At 46.4% G+C, this 21,928-nt stretch overlaps 1 pseudogene; it reads left to right on the top strand.

The window, feature by feature from the left end:
- The first annotated feature begins 2,695 nt into the window (after positions 1 to 2,695).
- On the top strand, positions 2,696 to 3,994 carry LOC146186978 (uncharacterized; annotated as a pseudogene).
- Positions 3,995 to 21,928: the final 17,934 nt, after the last annotated feature.

The following is a 21,928-nucleotide window of genomic DNA, read 5'->3' as shown; positions in this document are numbered from 1 at the left end:
CGCCGACACTATACAGGAAACCTCGATGCACAGGAAAGCTGATTGTTCACGTCTACAGCGCTGAGTGGATTGAATTTGCCGAGATGCTTTTTGCGGCCACTGTCATAGAATGTGATAGTGTATTAATGCATGCGCCACTAACTGTAAATGATTTCCTGAAACCGAGGAAAGTATAAGGGATTTCTGATGTGTATGATGTTAATATATAACGGTAAATTAGTAGTGTAATTATTTTGTTTTGCAATGCGAATAAATTTCACCCTGTGGGAGAACTTTTACATACTTGACAAAATTTACAATAATTCGCGATTAATTTTCAGTAACGTTAAAGTGCAAGCTACGAATTACTCGCTGCGAAGACATCGTTATAAACTGCTCATGGGCACTGTCAAGTTCTGGGAAGCAATTTTACAGGCTGAAAATTTGTTTATCACTAATTATTAGCAGTGACTAAATCTTATGCTAAGTAAAATTTTAGGGTTGCTTCCAAAACAGATGCCGGATTTAAAACTATTCCGAAAGAAATGGAGGTCATCTTATCATTCGACTATAAAAATGTATTTAATCCCGAACTAAACACTGATATTTAAACCCGCATGAAGCTGTTTTACTTCCCTTGTCAGAAATGACGAGTTTTGTCGGAAGACAGCACTTGGACAAAAAAGGATTATAATGATTATAATAAGCTACTAGTAAAGTACATTGATCTAGGTGTATTATGTAATATTTAGGGTAACAATTAGGCGCAGGGAATATGTTTCCCAAACATTCGAGTATTTCTCTAAAGCACTAAAACTTTTACGGATGCACAAAAGCCTTCAACAACAAAAGAAAAGAAAAGAAGTGCACATATTGGCTAGGTTTAACGCATGAAAGCGGCATCGGCTATGACGGATGATTACAGAGGCTGGTTTTGGTGTCGTTTTTTTTTTTTTTTCATTATTAACACCACATTTACCACGTGGGATTGTTTATTGTGCAGTCAAATCTCACAACAGAGGAACGCTTTTCGAAACGGTTGTAATTGAATCCCCCGTTCTCGAAATCAGCAGTCGAGCGCCCTTACCATTGAGACACCGCGGCAGAGGTTTAAAAGCAAAAACAAATAAAAAAAGTACTCACACAACTTTATCGTGCATATATACAGACGGCATAGCAGGCATAGAGTGGTCTGTTCAAACTGCATTCTGCTATATGAAGCAGTCTGCGGTGGCATATGTTTTAGTAGCTGCGGTATTCCAAACAGAAACAGGAATATGTGATTTCTGAGCGTTTGCATTAACTTTTATTGACGACAACAACCTGTTTTGCTTTGACACGGTGGTAACGATAGTACTACTTCGTTTGAGACATTGCATGTCAAAGGATCTCAAGCGCCGAAGACCGCGATGGATGATGTCCTTATCCAAGCATGACATGCTCGATACGGACAAGTATATATATTTTTAAAGAAGCGTGGGGTTATAGACTGTTCATATTTATTTTGCAAGAGGCATATATAGGTAAGCAAAAGCTAACAGGAACTGCGAAACAAACAAAAACACTCCTGTACACGCCGCATGCGCGCGCGTAAATCACTGCGTGCTGGCACGCGACGCGAAAACGCATCCACACTGAGTAGGTTTTGCCGCTGAGCCGCAAGGTGGCGACTCTGCTCGGTCTCGAGGCCAATAGGGCTCTTTTAATGCTTGTGCGAATGAGGCTCTCCAATTTATCTCGTTCTGCTGCCTTGAGAGGTAAGTATCGTAAAATAGCTGATTCGACTAATGATAAATGTCTGGATTATGCGCAGATTATTTTCCCTAAGTCGTGTGCCTTTTCTCGAAACTCGGCCGATGAGGCTGTTTGAGAGACATGTCGCCCAACATTCTTAATAGTTTCTCCGTTTATATCTTGGAGGAGGAGACCTAGTATACGGATCTGCGATATCCCCGGGGAGTCTGTTGTCTTTGTACCGAAATCTTATACACACTTTACGCTCGTTCTGTAGGTACCGTGGATTGTAAATAAAGAGCTCTGATTTTTTCGGAGCGCATGCAAGCCCACTTTCTGCCACGAACCGTACGACCATGCCCGCTGCTTCTTGAAGCGTTTGCTCAATTTTGGCATCGCGGCCCCGTCTGATCCATAGTGTAATGTCGTCAGCATAAATACTAAAATTCAAATACGGGTAGCATCGTAGTTGTTGTAATTTCGCCATTGCTACGTTGAAGAGAAAAGGCGAGAATACCGAGCCCCGGGGGCTGGGTACTTGACAGTATACTACCAGGTTTTCGATAGTACCGCCCATGGACAGCCTTCTGGGCTGTACTGTCAAGACTCTGGCGCATACTGCGCAATTGGCGGGCTTGGTGGCTGTGCCATGGCAAAGACCACTAATCTGCTCTTCCTGACAATGCAGGTGCTTGCCACGATCTTCACTGCTTTTCTGCCTGGCCTGACGACTGCGCAGTCGGGTCCGTCATCCCTACCTGCGATTTATTTTGGCTGCGGTGGATTTGAGGCTGGCTACGTCAACGTCACCGCTGCCGTCGACACACCGCCAAGGATCTGCCCAACCCTCGCTGCCTCCTGGATCGCCCCATCACAGTCGACATCACCATCTTCAACTATAAAACCGCAGCATCCGTCAACGACACTTCGTGGGCTTGGTGGCTGTGCCATGTCAAAGACCACTAATCCGCTCTTCCTGACAATGCAGGTTGGTGCACAATATAGCCTATTCGCAAAAAAAACTAGTAACTACTTCTTAGTGCAGCTGCCAAGCCCACAGTGTCTGAGTGCTATTGTTGCCGATTTTGCCCTCTCCTTTCTGTTGTTGTTATCTGGTGATATTGAAACTAACCCCGGTCTTGATTCTGACACCATTCTTGCCAAGCTGCAAAAACTTTCAGCCAGTCAATCCCTTCTCATCGCTGAGGTGGACGAACTAAAAACCCAACTACTAACGACAAAGCAAACCATCTCCAATCTGAACGAAAGAATGACCGACCTCGAGAACCACTACCAAACTCCAAAAACCTTACAAACAGACCTTGATACTGTCCGAACTAACGCCGCCCAGACAGCCTGCCTAGTCTCTGCCTTAGAAACACGCCTAGACGACGCTGAAAATCGATCGCGGCGGAACAATCTAATATTGTATGGCCTTGAAGACACTAATACGACCGAAACATATTGCCGCGAAACCTTCAAAACAGTATTTGTTGTTTTTTAACAGCCGCCGGCATACAGGCTTATCACTCTAATTCTGGACCGCGTATCAGTTCCGTAATCTTTGTTTGTTAATGCTCGATGTCGCGAGTCACACCTTTATCAGTTTCGTTGTAGCCCAAGATGCACCGAGATCTGTCTCGAAGGTTCCGGCCACTCGGGTGTCTTTCCACAATGTTCCAGCCCATGCTGATAGCTGTTTGCGACGTTATCTAGAATGTTCTGTGCAGAATTTCAATTGAGCGTTGACGAGTGTGACGGGCATTCTTTGTTCGACGATCGACCAACACGTTTGCTGCTATCGCCGCCGCCGAGTTGCTTAGTTCTTTTGCGGGCGCAAGTCCGCCCAATAAAGAGTTAATTTCCGTACCATCAAGCCTGTGTCTTTATTTGCGTCATCGACCCTGGTGACAATATGCTGAGGCTGAAGAAATAATCATTCGTCACTGCCAGGAGCGCCTTAACATATCAATCGACCCTAAAGAAATAGAACGCGCACATCGTCTTGGACGCCAGTCTGACGACCGCTGTCGCCCAATAATAGCCAAATTCACGTCCTACAGAACTAAAGGCAATATTCTCTAAAATGCGCGGAAACTAAAGAACACATCCTATAGCCTCGGCGAAGACTTCTCTCGTTCTGTCCAAACCGCGCGTAGCCACCTTGTAACTTTCGCCAAATCAAAAAAAGTTGTTTTCACTTCGCTACAAGACATTGCACATTGGTGCTAAGCGTTATATGTACGATATCCCATCGCAGAACGTTCAAGAGATACGATAGAGGTCACCTCCCCCAAAAGCAATCAATACCCGTCCCCGTACTTTACCAAGTAATCATCTTTCGTTCTCTGTAACCTTCACTAATATTCGCAGTTTTATGCCGAAACGAGAACGCGTGTCTAGCTTAGTCACATCATTTAACAGCAGTATGCTCTTGTTAACTGAAACCTGGCTTACTAATGATATCACTGATGCTGAAGTTATTGCCGATTTGCCAAATTTTTCTGTTTATCGAAAGGACCGCACAGATTCTCGAGGGGGTGGTGTACTGATCGCTGCTGGACCGGAATTATCTTATCCACCCATCCGCCTACCATCTAACTTAGAGATACTGTGGCTTTTGTGCCGTGCTTCACCGCATTCAGTTATAATCGGCGTGTGTTATAGGCCTCCGCATGCAAGCCCAAACTTTTCCCGCGAACTCAACAATATGCTCAACCAGCTCACGACCTCTTATCCGAACGCGCATATTATTCTATTTGGTGATTTTAATTATCCAGGAATAAACTGACTCAACCGCTCTCATTCACAGCCAATTAGTGCAGAATCAAGAGATTTTCTGAATGTTTGCTTGAACTTTAATCTTTACCAACTAGTAACCAGCCCAACACGCATCGCAGGCGATTCGAGCAACATTTTAGATTTAATGCTAAGCTCTCATCCTGACAGTTTGTCATCCATTACATACTTAGAGCCCATTAGTGACCATAAAGTCATTCAAGTAGATTTTTCCTTCCGCACCGAGCGCCATGAAATACAAAAGAAAACAATCACCCTCTATGACAAGGGTAACTACAATGCCATTAATCATGAACTGAGCATTTTTTCCCACTCTTCGAAGCCGGTTATAACCAGAGATCTGTTAACGAGAATTGGCTAATATTTAAAGATAAACTGCACGAACTAACACAAAAATTTATCCCTAGAACAAGTTTTCGTGAAAATCGCTCTAAACCCTGGTTTTCTAAGACACTAAAAAGACTCAAGAATAAAAAGAAGCGGCTTTTTCGTGCTGCCAAATTGAAAAGCAGTTCCGAAGCGTGGGAGAAATATTTCTCAACCGAAAAAGAATACTTGACTTCTGTCACCAATGCTAAACACGCATTTTTTAACAGCGACCTACCGCGCATGCTTTGCGATAACCCCAAAAAATTTTGGCGCGTTATCAATCCCGGACCATCACACTCAATAACCCTCACTCATGCATCCGGTATTCAATCCTCCGACACAGAATGCGCTAACATCTTCAATACGGCGTTCTCGTCAGTTTTCACCCAGGAGCGCCACCTGCCTCCAAGGATACCTCCTACTAATGCCACCTCACCGATGGACGCAATAACTTTTTCTTCAACTGGCATCTAGTCTTTATTTGAGAAAATAAATCTTTCCTCATCGGCCGGCCTCGACGAGATAAACACTAAACTACTAAAAAAACACGAGGTGCAGTAGTGCAGTGTATCTAGAATTATTGTTCTCGCAATCACTCTCTACAGGTATCATTCCGGAAAACTGGAAACTTGGGAAGGTCGTTCCACTCTACAAATCAGGCGACAAAAATTCCCCCCTATACTACCGTCCTATTTCTCTAACTAGCGTCCCCTGCAAGATCATGGAGCATGTCATATACTCTCAGGTAATGAACTTCTTAGACTCTAACAATTTCTTCCATCCATCCCAACACGGTTTCCGCAAGGGGTATTCATGCGAAACACAACTAGCCATATTCCTCAACGACTTACATGCGGACCTGGACGCTAACCTTCAAGTTTACGCCATCTTTCTGGATTACGCTAAAGCATTTGATAAAGTTCCACACCAGCGATTAATACAAAAACTTTCTATTCTAAACTTACATCCTAACGTGCTAAACTGGATCAAGGCCTTCTTAACAAATCGTTTTCAGTCAGTCATTGTAAACAACCACTCTTCCAACCCTCTCCCTGTAACATCCGGCGTCCCACAAGGCTCTGTTCTTGCGCCCCTACTGTTTGCAATATATATTAACAATCTCCCACAGTATGTATTCTGCCAAATTCGAATGTTCGCGGACGACTGCGTAATTTACCGCCAAATAACAAACATAACTGATCAAGAAGTCCTCCAGCAGGACCTTAACCAAATTGAACAGTGGTGCAAAAATTGGCTTATGACCCTGAACCCTAGCAAATGCAAGCTTCTTTCCATAACCCGTCGCAAAAAGAGTGATGTCTTCCATTACAAAATCGCTAACGAGTCCATTGAATCTGTATCATCTTTTAGGTACTTAGGCGTCACATTATCTAATGACCTAACATGGAATGCACATGTTGCTAACGTGATATCATCTGCCAACATAACTCTGCGATTTCTTAAACGTCATCTTCGCCTCACCTCGTATTACGTGAAATTGCTCGCCTACAAGTCACTCATTAGACCTAAACTTGAATATGCATCCGCCATATGAGACCCGCATCATATTAACCTCATAAACGACCTAGAAGCCTTTCAAAACCGCTCTACAATGTTCATTCATTCTGCTTACTCATACGACGTCAGTGTTCCAGCCCTAAAAGCGAAATCAGCACTATCGCCTCTTTCCGTTCGTCGTCGCATAGCCACGCTATCACTGTACCACAAGTTCTTTCACTCATCCCTTAACCGTGCCCCCTACATCACGCCAGCGTCTTACACTTCCCACCGCACTAGCCACACGCTTAAAGTTTTTCGCCCACGTACCCGAACTGTTACTTTTTCAGCCTCCTTCTTCCCACGTGCAGCTAAAGATTGGAACGGCCTTCCCCAGCATATTGTCGACATCACCTGCCCTTTATCGTTTGCTAGTAATCTAAACAACATTTTTTGTACATGATCACATATATTGCATTGTCTTGTACCTTTTCTGCTCATCCCACTCCTTATGTAATACCCCGCGAGGGGTCTTTAAGGTAATAAAATGAAATGAAATGAATTCAGAGCACATTATTTAAGAGAATCAGGTGGTCGAAATTTCTAGGACCTTCGCGTACCCTCATAGCCTGAGTTACTTTGAGACGTTGAACCCGGTAGACATGCCACATGGCAACAAATCTTCCTTATAGTTATTCTCAGTCCATGATGAATGCACCATCCTCTGTCTTTAGGACTGCAAGCAGCATCTGTCATATGCTCGTCATACTTTTGAAGAAGAATGATTCATCTTTTCGATGGTTCTAATGGGCAGATTTTGTTATAAGACTTCTTTCACATGTGGAATACACTGGTGACATGCAGCTAAAGCAACTACGTTCTATTTCCTTTCATTTCGTTGCTGCGTGCACTACGAAATCAGCGGATGAGCAAACCCACCAGTCGCCGCTACAGCAGGCGCGGAGAGGGAGAGAACGGTGAGCAGGTCGCGCCCTTGCAGCGGCGGAGAGCGTAACTCAAGTGAGAAGGCCGTAAGAAAGAGCACGCGCTCTCCCTCGAGAGCGGCCGTGCATACATATACTGCATTTTTTTTTTCTTTTTGCAGTGAAAGATTAACGATGCAGGAGCCACAATACACAACACGGTGAGGCAGGGACGGGCACTGGCTGTCTGCAGGCCGTTTATTTCAAGGCTTAAAGCACGTGATTGACGAAAACAACAGCTAGCACAAAGGCGCGCAAGAAGGCAAAGTAAAAAACTAGGGGGAGGCGGTAAAAAATAAATAAACAAGTAGAAAAATACACATTTGTGGGGGAACATCCGGGTCCCCTCGACGCACGCGGTGCAACTTCAACTAGGCTCGAACGCTTCGGCCCAAACGGAACTGGGTGAGAAAGCATTCCTAGGCGAAAAAAAAAATGAAGCAAAGCTGCGGGGGAGTTGGTAGCGCAGAAGGAGAGAATGGATATAAAAGAAGTGTAGGAATGAATGGAGCGCGAGCTGAAAAGAAGAAAAGGAAGGCTGGAACGTGATAGAAACGTGTGAAATCAGGAATGATGACCTGCTTGACAATGCTGAGGCAACTGTGACACATTATAAAACAGGGAAGAAGCGAAGGCTGGTGAAAAGAACGAAATGCTAAAAATTGGATTGGATTGAAAACACTTATTGTCAGCAATGAGCGATTTGTGGGCGCTACACTTAGATGACCTCAAGCCAGTTGCTCTAGACGACCTTATGAGCCCACTCAGTAGCCCGAACTTGTGTCAAAGGGTCTGACTGGTGGTAGGTCCGCCGGTGGCGGCGCTTTTTTTGCAGCTCCATAATATATGATCGCACCCGGCTATTTAGCCGCAGTATTTACAATTTGGATTGGATTGTGCTGGGGTACATGTGTGCTAATTTAGATGGGCAGAAGAAGGCACGCGTCTGGAGCCGACGCCAGATTACTTCCTGCCTTTTGTCAAGTTTCTTGTCTGATGGAGGATATATCCGCCTTTCTAGCTTAAAGTGATTTGTGTAGTCATGAAATGAGATAAGTGCATCTCTCGAGAAATTGGGGGAATCAACCTGGCTCACTGCTCGGCACACATAACCTCGAGCTATACTGTGATCCAACTCGTTTCCTCTGTTCCCCGAGTATGCCAGCATCCATATTCGTAAAATTGTTTTTAGCAGATTTGGAGTCTCTAATTATGGTAACAGCTTTCGTGCTGATCATCGCCATGGCGATAGCCGCCTCCTCCGCTGCCCCTGAGTTTGTTTTTATCGAACCTGCCATTAATGTTTTACCCGAGTGGTTCACGACCACGATAGCAAAAGAGTTGCCTCCTTCGTATTCTGCTGCGTCTACATAAACTGTGTATTCAGAGTCTTCTAACTTGGCCTCAGGGGCCTTTGCTCTTGCTTTTCTCCTGCCTTCATGGAAAACAAGGTGCATGTTTTTTTGGTAGCGGTTTAATAATGAGTGCGTTCCTTACTTCGGTCGGAAGTTTTACTTGTGCATTTCTTTCCGGCATTCTATCTTGTAGTCCTAATTTGCCCAGGATCTTCCATCCCGTGGAGGTGGTGGTGAGCATCTTTGGCTGTGTTTCTATATATGCCTCGCATAGTTCCATTGTGTTATTGTAGACCCCCTGTTTAAGAAGCCTTTCCGTAGGGGTGCAGTGGGGTAGCCCCAGTGCTGATTTATATGCCTGCCTTATGACTGTTTCAATTTTGTTCTTTTCTGCCACCCCTAACTTGAGGTAGGGGATGGTTTACACTATTCTGCTTATCACAAAAGCCTGATCAATTCGGCACAAATCTTTCTCTTTGACCGCGCGTCTCTTGTTGGCTATTAGCGTTATCAACCTGGTTGTCATTTTAATTGTTGACTTAAGTCGATTTATTGTTTCTGTGTTCTTTCTATTGTCTTAGATTATCAGTCCCAAGATCCTGGTTTTGTCCACACTGGTTATCAGTATGTCATTTAGTCCTACCAAAATGTCTTCTGCGTCGGTATTGCGTTTTTTTCTTTTGTTCCTTGGATTACCAGAAGTTGCGATTTGCTTGGGGAGCATTTCAGCCCTGCCCATTCTGCATATTCTTCAACAATGTCGATTGCCTGTTGAAGATTTTCTTCTATTTCCCCACCGTTGCCTGTGTATGTCCATAACGTGACATCATCAGCGTATAGCGTATGTTTCACCCCTTTTCACAGTCTTCAGTAATGGTGGAAGGTTCTTTAACGCTAGGTTGAAAAAGAAAGGGGAAAGAGCTGGGCCCTGTGGGATGCCCTTGTCTCCTAGCTTAATTGTTTCAGATCTGACGTCTCCAAGACTTATTTCTGCTGCTCTTTCGGTGAGAAAATCCCTAACGTAATCGTAAATCCTCTTGTCAGGGGCAATTTCCTGAACATTATTTAATATGGCTTCGTGTTTGACATTGTCAAAGGCTTTCTGTAGTTCAAGGCCAAGTACAGTTTTTGTGCCCCCTTAATTGGGCGCGTCAATTATATCTGCTTTGAGCTAAATCATTACATCCTGCGTGGGCAACTTGCTCCTGAAACCTAGCATTGCTTCGGAAAATACCTCCCTTTCCTATGCATACTCCTGAAGTGGTTTTAGTATTACATGCTCCATCAGCTTCCCTAGGCACGATGTTAGCGATATCGGCCTGAGGTTGCCTACATCAAGTTTCTTCTCGGGCTTTAAAATGAAGACCACTTTAGCATGTTTCCACTCTGAAGGCATTCTACCTCGTTTCCATACCCCATTAAGAAAGTCTGTGAGTGCCGTGACTGATATTAAATCTAGGTTTCTCAGCATTTTATTGGTGACCCCATCTGCTCCCGCTGCTGATGTGGTTATTAGCTGACTCATTGCTCTCCATACCTCCGCTATTGATATGTCCCTATCTGTTTCTGTGTTCTCTGGTCCTCGATATGGTGTAGATGAACGTTCTTTGCCCGTATTAAGGTATCTGCTCTTCAGTTTGTCTATGAGATCTTCAGCCGTGCCCTGGTATTTATGAACCAATGTTTTAAGCTGTTCTTGATCTGCCGTCGTAGTTTTTCCTGGATCTAGCAAGTGCCAAAGAAGTTGCCACATGTTTTTACATAAGCTTACCATTCATTTCATCGCAAATCTGTCCCCATTGTTGACTCTGAAGTTCGTTCGCGTACTCTTCTATCTGTCGTTGAAGTATAGGTATTCTCTTCTTTAGCCTACTATTGTACATCTGCTTTTTCCATCTCTTCGTAAGGCTCTCGTGGGCTTCCCACATGTGGGCAAACCTCGACTCTGTAATATCATTTCCGGCGGTTGGGATTTCTCTAGCGTGTGTGTAAACTATGTAAACATCACTTTTGAGTCGTTCAACCCATTGATTTAAAATAGTGATCTCCCTCGGAGCGGTTATGTCCCTGACTTTTCTAAGAGTATCCGAGTCTGTCAGATTCTTTTTGTGAAGCATTCCCTTCAGCGGCCTGGCATGTGTTTCAATCTCGATGATATAGTGATTGCTACCTAAGGTGTGTCCTGTGTTTGACCACTTCTCGCCCACTAGGTCTCTGCCCAGCGTCAAGTCTGGGGACGTGTCTACACCGATGCTGTTGCCTATCCTTGTGGGGTCTGGTGGGTTGTTTGGTATTGTTATTTTTAAGTGCTGAATTTCCATCCATAGTTTATTTCCTTTGGAGGAGGTCATCTATACCCCCAAGCCGGGTGGAGGGCATTAAAGTCCCCAGTGATTATGAGCCTTTTCCTGTCAGCTACTCTTATGGCTTTCCGTAAAAGATCTGCCAGCCCTTTCCCTTGGTTTTTGGGCCAGTTGTACGTATTCAGAATAAAGAGACTGATGTATTCCTTTATGTTTGGAATTAGGTCAATCATTACATAGTCTTCGCTCGTGTTTTCAAGTTCGTGTTGTATTGCTGTCAAATTTCTCTGCATTAACGTAGCCGTGAACGACCTCGGTTTATGGCCCCCTTGTAATTCTAGCAGGGTAGTATACGCGGCGTGGCCGGTTACATTTAACGTGCCGCTTGCCTCTTGTAGCGTGATTACATCGGGTGTGTTTTCAATTTTTGGAATGTGTGCCTGCAGGTTCCCTCTCTTAGAGTGGAAACTTCTGCAGTTCCACTGCCAAATTCTTATTTGGTAGTGAGGGGCCATGATGTCCTAGGACTTTGCTGCGGTGGCAGCTGAGGGAGGGTGTTGCCGGCAACAGGGGGAAGCCTCGCTCTATGTTCGTTAGTCGTTCCATAATTTGCTGGAAGCAAGTCATTGTTTGTTCCCTGACCATGACGCATTCCGCCGTAAGGTTATCTACCTGCTCGGTTAGTTTGTCAACTCTAGCTGAAACGGTATCTATTCTGACATCTTGAGCTCCTACCTGCTTCATGAGTACATTCATGTCCGACCTAAGCTTGCTGTAAGTCCGGGGTGATGCTTCCTTATTCGAATTTTCTGCCGCCTTTTTGAACTTGCTGTCTTCTGTGTTTTCTTCTCTGGGTAGAGGTCTTTTCGCGGGAACTCGGGTGTCCGTCTCCATTGATTTTTTGTTATGTACCATTTCGTTTGTGTTACATAGGGACGGTTGACTAGGGCTCTGTGAATTCTGAATAGGTTACTTGTCGAGTACCCTCTGCATTTTTGTGTTATTTATTTTTTTATTATTTAAGCATACTGTAAGCCTTGCTAGGCTCTTACAGGAGTGGGTGAACTGATGGGACCGTTATAATGGAACCGATGGGACCGTCAGTAATAGGTTTCCTCATTTCTGTCAATTTCTTCTTTATGGTTTCAAGCTATCTGTCTTTATTAGCGAGTTGTTCGAACAGTTCCTTCTCTCGAACCGTTTTCCAAGGGGAGGTCTTAACTGGCCAGCTCACCTTTTTGCTTGTGTCTCCACTCTTGCTTGAACTCCTTCCTTTGACTTGGTCAGGACCTGAGCCTACGACTCCGTCTCCTGTCCCCGGCAGTGGTGGAAAGGAGTTTCGACCTGCGTCTCCCCCGGTAGCCTTTATGGTTGTCTCTGATCCGCGATCGTGGTTGGTGTGCAGAGTCATGTTGCCCTAAATCGTTCTTGGGTTTGTGCGGCCGTGTCTTGAGCAGCCTATACTTGCAATTCCGACTGCCGGTGTTATGCATCCCCCCGCACACAATGCATTCAGGCTTGCAAGTCGGTAAAGTGAACTAAAATGGGGTAGTGGGCTCACGGAGGCTCCTTCCCTAACGCAGTGTATGTTACATGCACTATGTGGTGCCACCGGAGACTTCAATGTAGCGCTCTGCTGGTTGAGGGGTTGCGTTCGTGCGACCGCGGCCTTCTCGCTTTAGAAAAACGCACCGTCTTCATCCACACTTTTCAGATTTGCATGTGGCAGCTATGCAGAGGTTGGATATATTAGCAAATTGTGCTACTACTGGTGCTATACGATGAGCTAAGAGCTAACTGCAAACGCGTGTCCGATTTCTCTCCGGCGTCCTTGGCGAAAGGTGAATTAAGGTGCTTGTATGAAAATGACTGCGGTGCTCGACAGCCCCATTTTCTGATGTTTGTGATTCACGGTCGCGATGATAAAGAGTACAGAGACACATAGGTTTGTGCGGGTAACGTGTAAAGCTGTATTCGTATTCATAATATGCCGCAGCTGTCAGCATATTCAGTTGGGCCTGCCTTCTGGATCGTGAATTTACTGTCGACGCTGTTTATCGAAGAGAGGTGCATAAAAATTGCCACAAGTCATTATTGAACACATCTTAAAATCTTGCAGTTGCGAATCCTCTGTTCATTATCAGCAGTTTAATATCATGAAAATTTTCAGATAACTGCACAATTGCGAATTAGCTGTATTCGTGTAGACAGTGTTCTCATAGATAGAGAAAGACCTGACAGGAGCTCTGGGAGTGTGAAAACAAGCATTTAGTAGGCATCTCGGGTTGATGAACGGCGGCGCCACTGCTTCCTTGACAAAAAGTACACCCGTGTTAATCTTAACTGAGAGAGGCGAGGCGTATATATGTTTTAAGCATCCGCTTTCTCGCTGGAGCGTGTCTTTTACTACTCCGAGTGCATCAGTTTATTTGCTGCCCGAATACAGTTCAAGGCACGAAAAAAAAAAAACTCAGTGAACATATAATCCACTGTATACGGCGCAAATTTAAGACGACAAAAGAAAGAAAAGGACAGCACATGCTCACATGGTATCCTTTTATTTCTTGTGTTGTCTTCTTTGCGCTGTATACAGTGTTTCTCGAAAATATGTTCACGGAGTGTTTTTCTTTCGTGTCATGAACTGCATTACGAACACAAAAAAGAAAAGGACGCAACATGTGTCGCGTCCGTTTTTTGCTTTCTTGTGTGGTCATCTTTGCGCCGTGTACAGTGGTTTTAGTCATGGATGATCGCCCCACAGGTCGTCATATTTTCGAGCTTGCTCAGGAAGCAGTAAAGATGAACTGACAATAGCTGAGTCCCCATTGTCGCGGAAGTTTGTGCCGAGTAAGCTGTTTGCTCCCGGCGACACCGCGTTAGCAGGCTTGTACAAGCACATACCCAGTATGTGAAATATTAGCCTATAATCACTTTAGCTATAATATGCTGGCTGTGGTCAACAGATATACCAGCGCATTCTTGACGCTTACTAATGCGTTGAATAAAGTTATTTCCTAACTGCTGGTATTCTTTTTTGTTCACATTCGTATTTGGCTCTGTGCTTCCTTGATGCAGCATGTCGACAATCCGGCTAGCTGGCCTTGCTTGCACGAATTCCCCTAGCTTATTGTTTCCACCACGCCATAGAATAAATACAACTGAAAAACTAGGCTGGTATACGTGTGATTGATGTGATCAAGTCATCGTATATTTATATCCATTAGGGAGGATTTATATTTGCTCCCATTATTTTCCAAGAGCAACATATCTTTCGATTCGTGCGTGGCGCTTTTCCCGTAAGCGTGTCCGGCAGCCTAGCACAATGGTTTTGTCATGGGGGTGGCATCTTCGTATCAGAAGCCACAATTCGTTGGGTCACATAGCCCACTGCAAAACTAAACCTCCGCAATGGCGAGAATATAGCAGCGAAGGGGAAGGCAGGCAAAGGCAAACGGCGCGCAGCGCGCGGTGCCGACATTGAAGGCGGCGGTGGCGGCCCCCTGCGGAGGCGCGCAGAACTAGAATCTGCTGACATATGCGGCGTCATCGCAATGTATGGCGCCGGCTGAGGAGTGAGCCCACTACCCGATTCTAGCTCACTTTAACGTGGGTAGTTCTCCTTCCGTTGGCTCCGGGTGGTTTTCGCCGCATCTGCGGCAACGCTCTAGCCGTGGCTAGCACACATCCGTCCTGTGCCCAGTCTTCCTACAATTGGTCTCCACCCGCTCTCGGCACGGGTAGACGGTGAACACTGATCCCCAGTATAAAACTTGTCTTGGGAGCCTTTCCTCTCCAAAGGTGATCGATCTTGACTTGCCGATTCTCCTTGCGTTGAGTATACGCCGATGTTCGGGTTGCGCTTGATAAACCCTTGGTAGACTTCTTCCGGAGCTCCGGTGTTGTCCTTAATAGCGTCGCCGGGTGCCGCGATGTAGAGTGCCATTTCGAGAGTTTTTTGGTCCATAACTATGGATTTGATGTTCACATAAGTGCTCGTTCGTTGACGATTGGGCGTGCTGATCGTGTACGTGTTATCCCCGGAGTTGATTCTTGAAATATCTTCGTCCAGGACGTTTACATAGGGTAGGTTTGCAGACGCGCACATGGCTTGCAGTAGGCGACGTGGCACGTAGTCAATCAGATTCCAGCCTCTTGGCCTGAAAATTATTTTATAGTCGCTCACCGGGAGCTTCGGCATCGGTGCCCTCTTGCAGATGTTGGGATCTTGCCTGTTTTTCTGGACGACAGATTTCTTCTCGCCGGCGCTGTCGTGACGCTGGGACTAAGATGACCCGGCCTTCACTTGGTAGCGTGCAGAGACTCCGGGTTGATGAAGGATTAAATCTTCGAAGTTGGTAAAATACATACAAGCAGGTTTAATGGCACTTTGAGAAAAACTTATTTAAATAAAAAAGGTATATCAGCAACATGGCAAGCGTTAAGAGTTCATAGCGAGAAGCGTCTGGATGAGCCGTTTACCCAGGGCTCAGAGCGTCATTTCGTGCTCTGCAACGTCCTTAAAACCCCCTATGTCCAGCCCCTCTCTGAAGATGCTGACCAACCAGTTCCAGGGCACGCCCCTCAGATATCGGCATCCAATCGAACACATCACTGCACTGATGGTCTGACTGGTCCAGTATTGTTTCGTTGGGCGTGGTCAATTGTTGGCGGGTAGAGCTTGGGAACGGCGAGGAGGTACATTTCTATTCTTCAGCAAAGATCCGATATGGTGGTTCTGGCAAGTGGATTTCCTTCTCAGAAACCCAAGTGCACGTGCGCGCCACATACTGCTCCCAGCATTGTCCCTTTCCGGCAATTGCAAATCTTTCCTGCATTCCAGGGAATTCCTCTAATGGCCGTATTCGTCATGCTCCTTTCTTGTCCTGTACGTCAGCGGACGTGTCACTCTGTCGTCTCCTTTGGACATAGGCATTCCTCACTTGACAATAGCGCTTCTCGACGGGAAGGGTGAACAATTGAACAAAAGCGCATCCGGCTATTTCTCACAGGGCGACGTTTCTTTGTATTTTTCTTGACGTTCCCTTGACAGGGCCAATTTGGCATTTGCAGGGTCTCGACAAAGCAAAGCAGGCTCACACAAAAAGATTCATGGAAGCAGGCTCACTTAGAGCCCTTGCACCAACAACACATATCCACAGCACATATCCATGCCCACAGGCGAGCAATAGTGCGCGCAAGTGCGGACCATGCACGGTCATAACAGCCTCCTCCCCCGCCAGAAGAGTCACGGAGGGCAGCAGTCGCAGCTGCTGCATGAAGAGACGACTTAATGGCCTGCACATGAACGCTTGAAGCTCGCTGTTGCTTGTCGCGTTATCTTGATTGTCGTAGGCCAAATTGCTTGAGCTGTCTCTGAAACTCAACCACATGTCTAAGCAAGCACTTGGCTCCCATCTGAAGAGACCAGGTGAAAAGAAAACTGCCATCGTTGTCCGAGAAAAGCCCACACTCAAGACGTTCAGGACCCACGTATGCCTAGAAAACCAAACGTGCTGCTTTACATAGTCACACATATACAAGCGCACGAAAAAAAAACAAGAACCTGAGTATCAATTTGGATACATGGTGAGGAGCACCTCGGACCGCTTAGAAACAGCGGCTAAGCGCGTCCGCATTCCCATTTAACTTCCCATTTTTGTATGTTATTTCAAAATTGTACTGCTGTAAAATCAAGCTCCACCTCAGAAGGCGACTGTTCTTCGATGTCGCAGTTTGCAGCCAAGCTGCAGGGGACAATGGTCCGTCTCTACGGTGAATTTGGCCCCTCCAAGATAGCACTGCAATTTTTGAATGGCCCATACCATGCAAGCGCACTCTTTCTCTGACGCGCAATAAGCCCTCTCTCTAGAACTCAGTTTTCTGCTCAGGTAGAGCACGGGGTGCTCATTACCGTCGTCATCTCTCTGGCAGAGAACGGCACCTAGCCCTGGATCACTTGCATCACACTGGACCGTGAATTCTCGGTCATAGTCTGGAGCTCGCAATACCGGACGGCTAATCAGCACAGCCTTCAGGTTTACGAAGGAGGCTTCCTTTTGTTCGTCCCAGACTACATTTGTCGGTTCTGTCTTGCGGAGAGCGTCGGTCAGAGGGCTAGCCAAAGCTGAATAGTTAGGGATGTAGTGATTGTAGTATCCCGTCAGCCCCAGGAATGCCCGAATTTCCGTCTTCGTGCTCGGCCGCGGGTAGTCTGCTACCGCAGAAATCTTAATCTCGCTGGGTTTCCTGAAACCTTGACCTACATTGTGACCCAAGTAGTCCACGGTCGCCCTTGCCAGGCAACATTTCTCGGCCTTTACGGTTAGCCCAGCTTGACGCAAAAGGCTCAGTACAGCTCTTAGATGTACCATATGGTCCACCCATGAGTCGGAAAAAACCGTAATGTCATCTAAAAAGGCACCGCGAATGTTTCACACCCCTTTAAAACCCTATCCATGAGTCGGGAAAAACAAAATGGAGCATTTTTGAGCCCGAAACTCATCATTGTTGGCTGGTAGCTGCCCGTCGGAGTGACGAAAGCCGCGTATCTGCTGGCGCGTTCAGTGAGCGGTACTTGCCAGTATCCTCGAGTAAGGTCCAGCGTAGTCACATATGCCGCTCTACTGACCTGTTCTACTCTCTCCTCGGTATTCGGAATAGGATACACTTGATGCCTGGTGAGAGAATTTAGCTTTCGGTAGTCTACCACAGGCCTAGGGTCTTTACCTGGAGCTTCTACTAAGATCACAGGCGAAGCATAATCGCTTTCCGAGGGTTTTATTACTCCCAATTCCAGCATGCGAGTTACGTCCCTATCCAGAACTTCTCTTTGCCTTGGAGAAAATCGGTAGCACCTTGATCGCACTGGCACGTCTGAAGTCAGCTCAATATCGTGCTTAGTCAAATCAGTCCTGCCTGGCCTGTCCACGAAGCAGGCCTCAAACTCTGTTATTAACTCGCCCAGATTGGACAGCTGGGGTTTCTTTAATTCTCCTCTCTGCGCCGTCCTTTTGAGAAGCTCCTGAGCGTTGCTTTCTTTTCCGCTGAGGCAAATCAAGTTGTCCCCCATCTCCTCTGGAAGGTTTAACGTTAGATTTACCACGGCTTCCCTCTGCACATAAGGCTTCATAAGATTGCAATGATAAATGCGCACTTCTTTACGCCTACCGGGGGTTGCACTGCGTAGTCCGTGTTAGAAAGCTTTGCAACGACTTCAGCAGGTCCTTCCCACTGTACTTCGAGCTTATTCTGCCTTGAACCTCTCAGCAACATCACCTGGTCCCCAATACGAAACGTCCTTTGACGGGCTGACTTATCATGGTACACTTTGGAACGAGCCTGGGCCTACTTCATGCTGGCCTCAACGAGTTCCTTAGTGTTATGTAAGCGATTCAAGAGGTTCAGAATGAATTCTACTACTGTTGGGTATTCTCCGCGCCCCTCCCAGGCTTCGCGCACCATTCGCAAAGGTGAGCGCAGTGACCATCCATACACCAACTCGGCTGGGCTAAATCCAGTGGATTCGTGCGGCACTGACCGCAAAGCGAAAAGTGCTGCAGGCAGGCAGGTATCCCATTCGCGCTTGTTTTCATAGCAGAGTCCCCTCAGGACTCGTTTGAGAACAGAATGCCATCTTTCTACGCTGTTGCTCTGTGGATGGTGGATCGAGCTATGCACTACCTTAATGCCGCATCGCTCGAGAAATGAGGTGGTGAGGACACTTGTGAAAACGCTACCCTGATCACTTTGGACCTCGGAAGGGAATCCAACTCGTCTAAACACCGACAGCAGCGAATCCACTACACTCTCGGACGTCACCTCGCGCAGCGGAACAGCTTCTGGAAACTTTGTGGCTGGGCATAACATAGTGAGGATATAACGGTACCCTGACTCTGTCACAGGAAGTGGCCCAACTACATCTATTACTAATCGGTGAAACGGCTTGGTAATGATTGGTACTAACACCATCGGAGCTTTCCACTTATCTTGCGCCTTTCCAACCCGCTGGCACGTGTCGCATGACCGTACAAAATTTTCCGTGTCCTTAAAACATCCAGGCCAATAGTATTTTTGCAACAGCCTCTGCTTTGTTTTCCTTATTCCAAGGTGACATGACCACGAGCTGCCATGGGAAAGTCGAAGTAAGTCTTCGCGGTACTTTTGGGGAACGACTAATTGGTCCCGCTCTACTCCGCGCTTATCCTTGAATAAGCGATACAGCACTCCCTTTCTCATCTCGAAAGAAATATTCTTTGCTGTCTTAGTGGCACGGTGGCACTCCCTTATCTCCTGTATCGTGGGATCATTGGCTTGCTCCATAGCTAAGTCCTCTCGGGTTCCACTTAAAAGTCTCGTGAGATTGCTAGACACTGGCGGCAAGAGGTTACTCTCAAGAACGTCCTCATTCCTCGTCTCATCAAGCTCACATTCAAGTTGACTTATCTGAGATGCCTCGCTCTCAAAGTTTTCTGACCCGCTATCTTCCGCATCGACCACTGTTTCAACTGCCGTTTCCTCTGCTGTGGATTTTTCTGGAATGAGCAGTGTAGCTAGTTCTCGCGCCTTTGAACGTGTTAAGGCTTGCACAACTCTGTCTCCGAAAAGGATGCCCCTCTTTCGCAGTAGCCAGTCCGATTTGTTGGAAAACAAATACGGATAGCACTTAGGAAGCTTTCCTGAAACGGCAGCCTCGGTTGTTAACTCGCCGAAAGGGCCCTCGATGACCACGTTCGCGATTGGCAAGCACACACTCTGTTCCTCCACTACCTGGCGGATCCATGCACACTGTCCTGTATAGTCGGAAGGCGACACATACACCGGATGGACAACATCCATCGTTGCGGCCGAATCGCGCAGTACCTTGCAAGGCTTCCCGTTGACTACTAGGTCATGCAGGTAGGGTTCCAAAAGCTGCATATTTTCATCGCAGTCACTGACATACGAGAAAGCAATCTTTTCTTTCCGGCAGTTGACGGAAATGTGACCCTGCTCACTACACCTAAAGCATGTGAGCGGCTTCCTAGCCTCAAGCTTATTCTTTGTGTTCAGCGCGTTGGTCACTTCCCCACTTTTCTCACTGCCGCCCTTTCTAGGGAGTTTGCCTGAAGAAGCCTTCCTTTCTTCGTTTCCAACTCTAGCAAAGTGCCTTTCCTGACGGTTATTCACACTCAACTTGGGATTGCGGGGCCTATCCACTGCTGGGTTGCTGAATTGTCGGCGCGAAGCATACTCCTCAATGAGTTCGGCAGCTTCAGTACCGACTTAATGTCGCCTCGGTCCTGTAACCAATTTCTTTCTTTTTCTGGGAGGCAGTTATAAAACTGCTCCAAAAGAATTCGCTCGACTACAGCGTCCCTATCACTGTAGGAAGCTGTGTTCTTTAGCCACTCGCCCAAATTGACTCTTAAATTGTACAGGAATTCAGGGTAACTCTCGTCCCTGGACTTAGTAGCGTTCCGAAAACGTTGTCTGAACGCCTCGGCGCTAAGCCTATACTTTCTCAGAAGGCAAGCTTTGACCTTCTCGTAGTTGCTCAGCTCTAGTTCTAATTTCGCGGAGCTCAATTTCTTGCTCCAGCCTTTTTGCTTCTCTCTCAATTTCACGCCTCTTTTCCTCTTTTTCCCTCTCAAGTTCACGCTCACGCCTCTTTTCCTCTTTTTCCCGCTCTTTCTGCTGTCTGAGTTGCTCCTCCTTTTTTTGTCCGATGAGGTTCCATGCTTCACTGAGCTCCTCATCATCGGTTCCCAAATCAGTGATTGCCTTTATAATCAAGGGTTTTCGTGCCAAACCACTTGTATCAATTCCCAATTCCTCACACAATAGCAACAGTTCCGGTTTCTGCAGCTTTTGTAGGTCCATGACCGCTCCGAGTGTCGGCTACTTCCAAAACAACTGTGCAAACTACCAAACCTAAAGGCGTTTCAACACTCTTTACCAGTTCTAAAATCTAATCCTGTTCTAGAACCTGGTCCACATCAGAAGAAAAGCCAAGCACTCACCCACACATGCGATCGATGTTCCGAGCTGCTCTCTTGTTGGCCGATTGTTCCTCCTGCTTGTTGCTTGAGATGCCACCTCCGATCACCAGATGTTGTGGCTTGTAGCTTCAGATGCCACCTCCGATCACCAGATGTTGTGGCTTGTAGATTCAGATCCCACCGCTGGTCACCAGTTGTCGTGACACTGGGACTAATATGACCCGGCCTTCACTTGGTAGCGTGCAGACACCGGGTTGATGAAGGATTAATCTTCGAAGTTGGTAAAATACATACAAGCAGGTTTAATGGCACTTTGAGAAAAACTTATTTACATAAAAAAGGTATATCAGCAAAATGGCAAGCGTTAAGAGTTCATAGCGGGAAGCGTCTGGATGAGCCGTTTACCCAAGGCTCAGAGCGTCATTTCGTGCTCTGCAACGTCCTTAAAACCCCCTATGTCCAGCCCCTCTCTGAAGATGCTGACCAACCAGTTCCAAGGCACGCCCCTCAGATATCGGCATCCAATCGAACACATCACTGCACTGATGGTCTGATGCACTGACTGCTCCGGTATTGTTTCGTTGGGCATGATCACTTGTTGGCGGGTAGAGCTTGGGAACGGCGAGGAGGTACATTTCTATTCTTCAGCAAAGATCCGATATGGTGGTTCCAGCAAGTGGACTTCCTTCTCAGAAACCCAAGTGCACGTGCGCGCCACATACTGCTCCCAGCATTGTCCCTTTCCAACAATTGCAAATCTTTCCTGCATTCCCGGGAATTCCTCTAATGGCCGTATTCGTCATGCTCCTTTCTTGTCCTGTACGTCAGCGGACGTGTCACTCTGTCGTCTCCTTTGGAGAATAGGCATTCCTCACTTGACAATAGCGACGGGAAGGGTGAACAATTGAACAAAAGCACATCCGGCTATTTCT

This window comes from Amblyomma maculatum, chromosome 6 (genome assembly GCF_055883805.1).
Source record: "Amblyomma maculatum isolate TAMU_Amacu chromosome 6, ASM5588380v1, whole genome shotgun sequence".
Taxonomy (NCBI): Eukaryota; Metazoa; Arthropoda; class Arachnida; order Ixodida; family Ixodidae; genus Amblyomma; species Amblyomma maculatum.
This window is presented reverse-complemented; position numbering and strand designations above follow the sequence as displayed.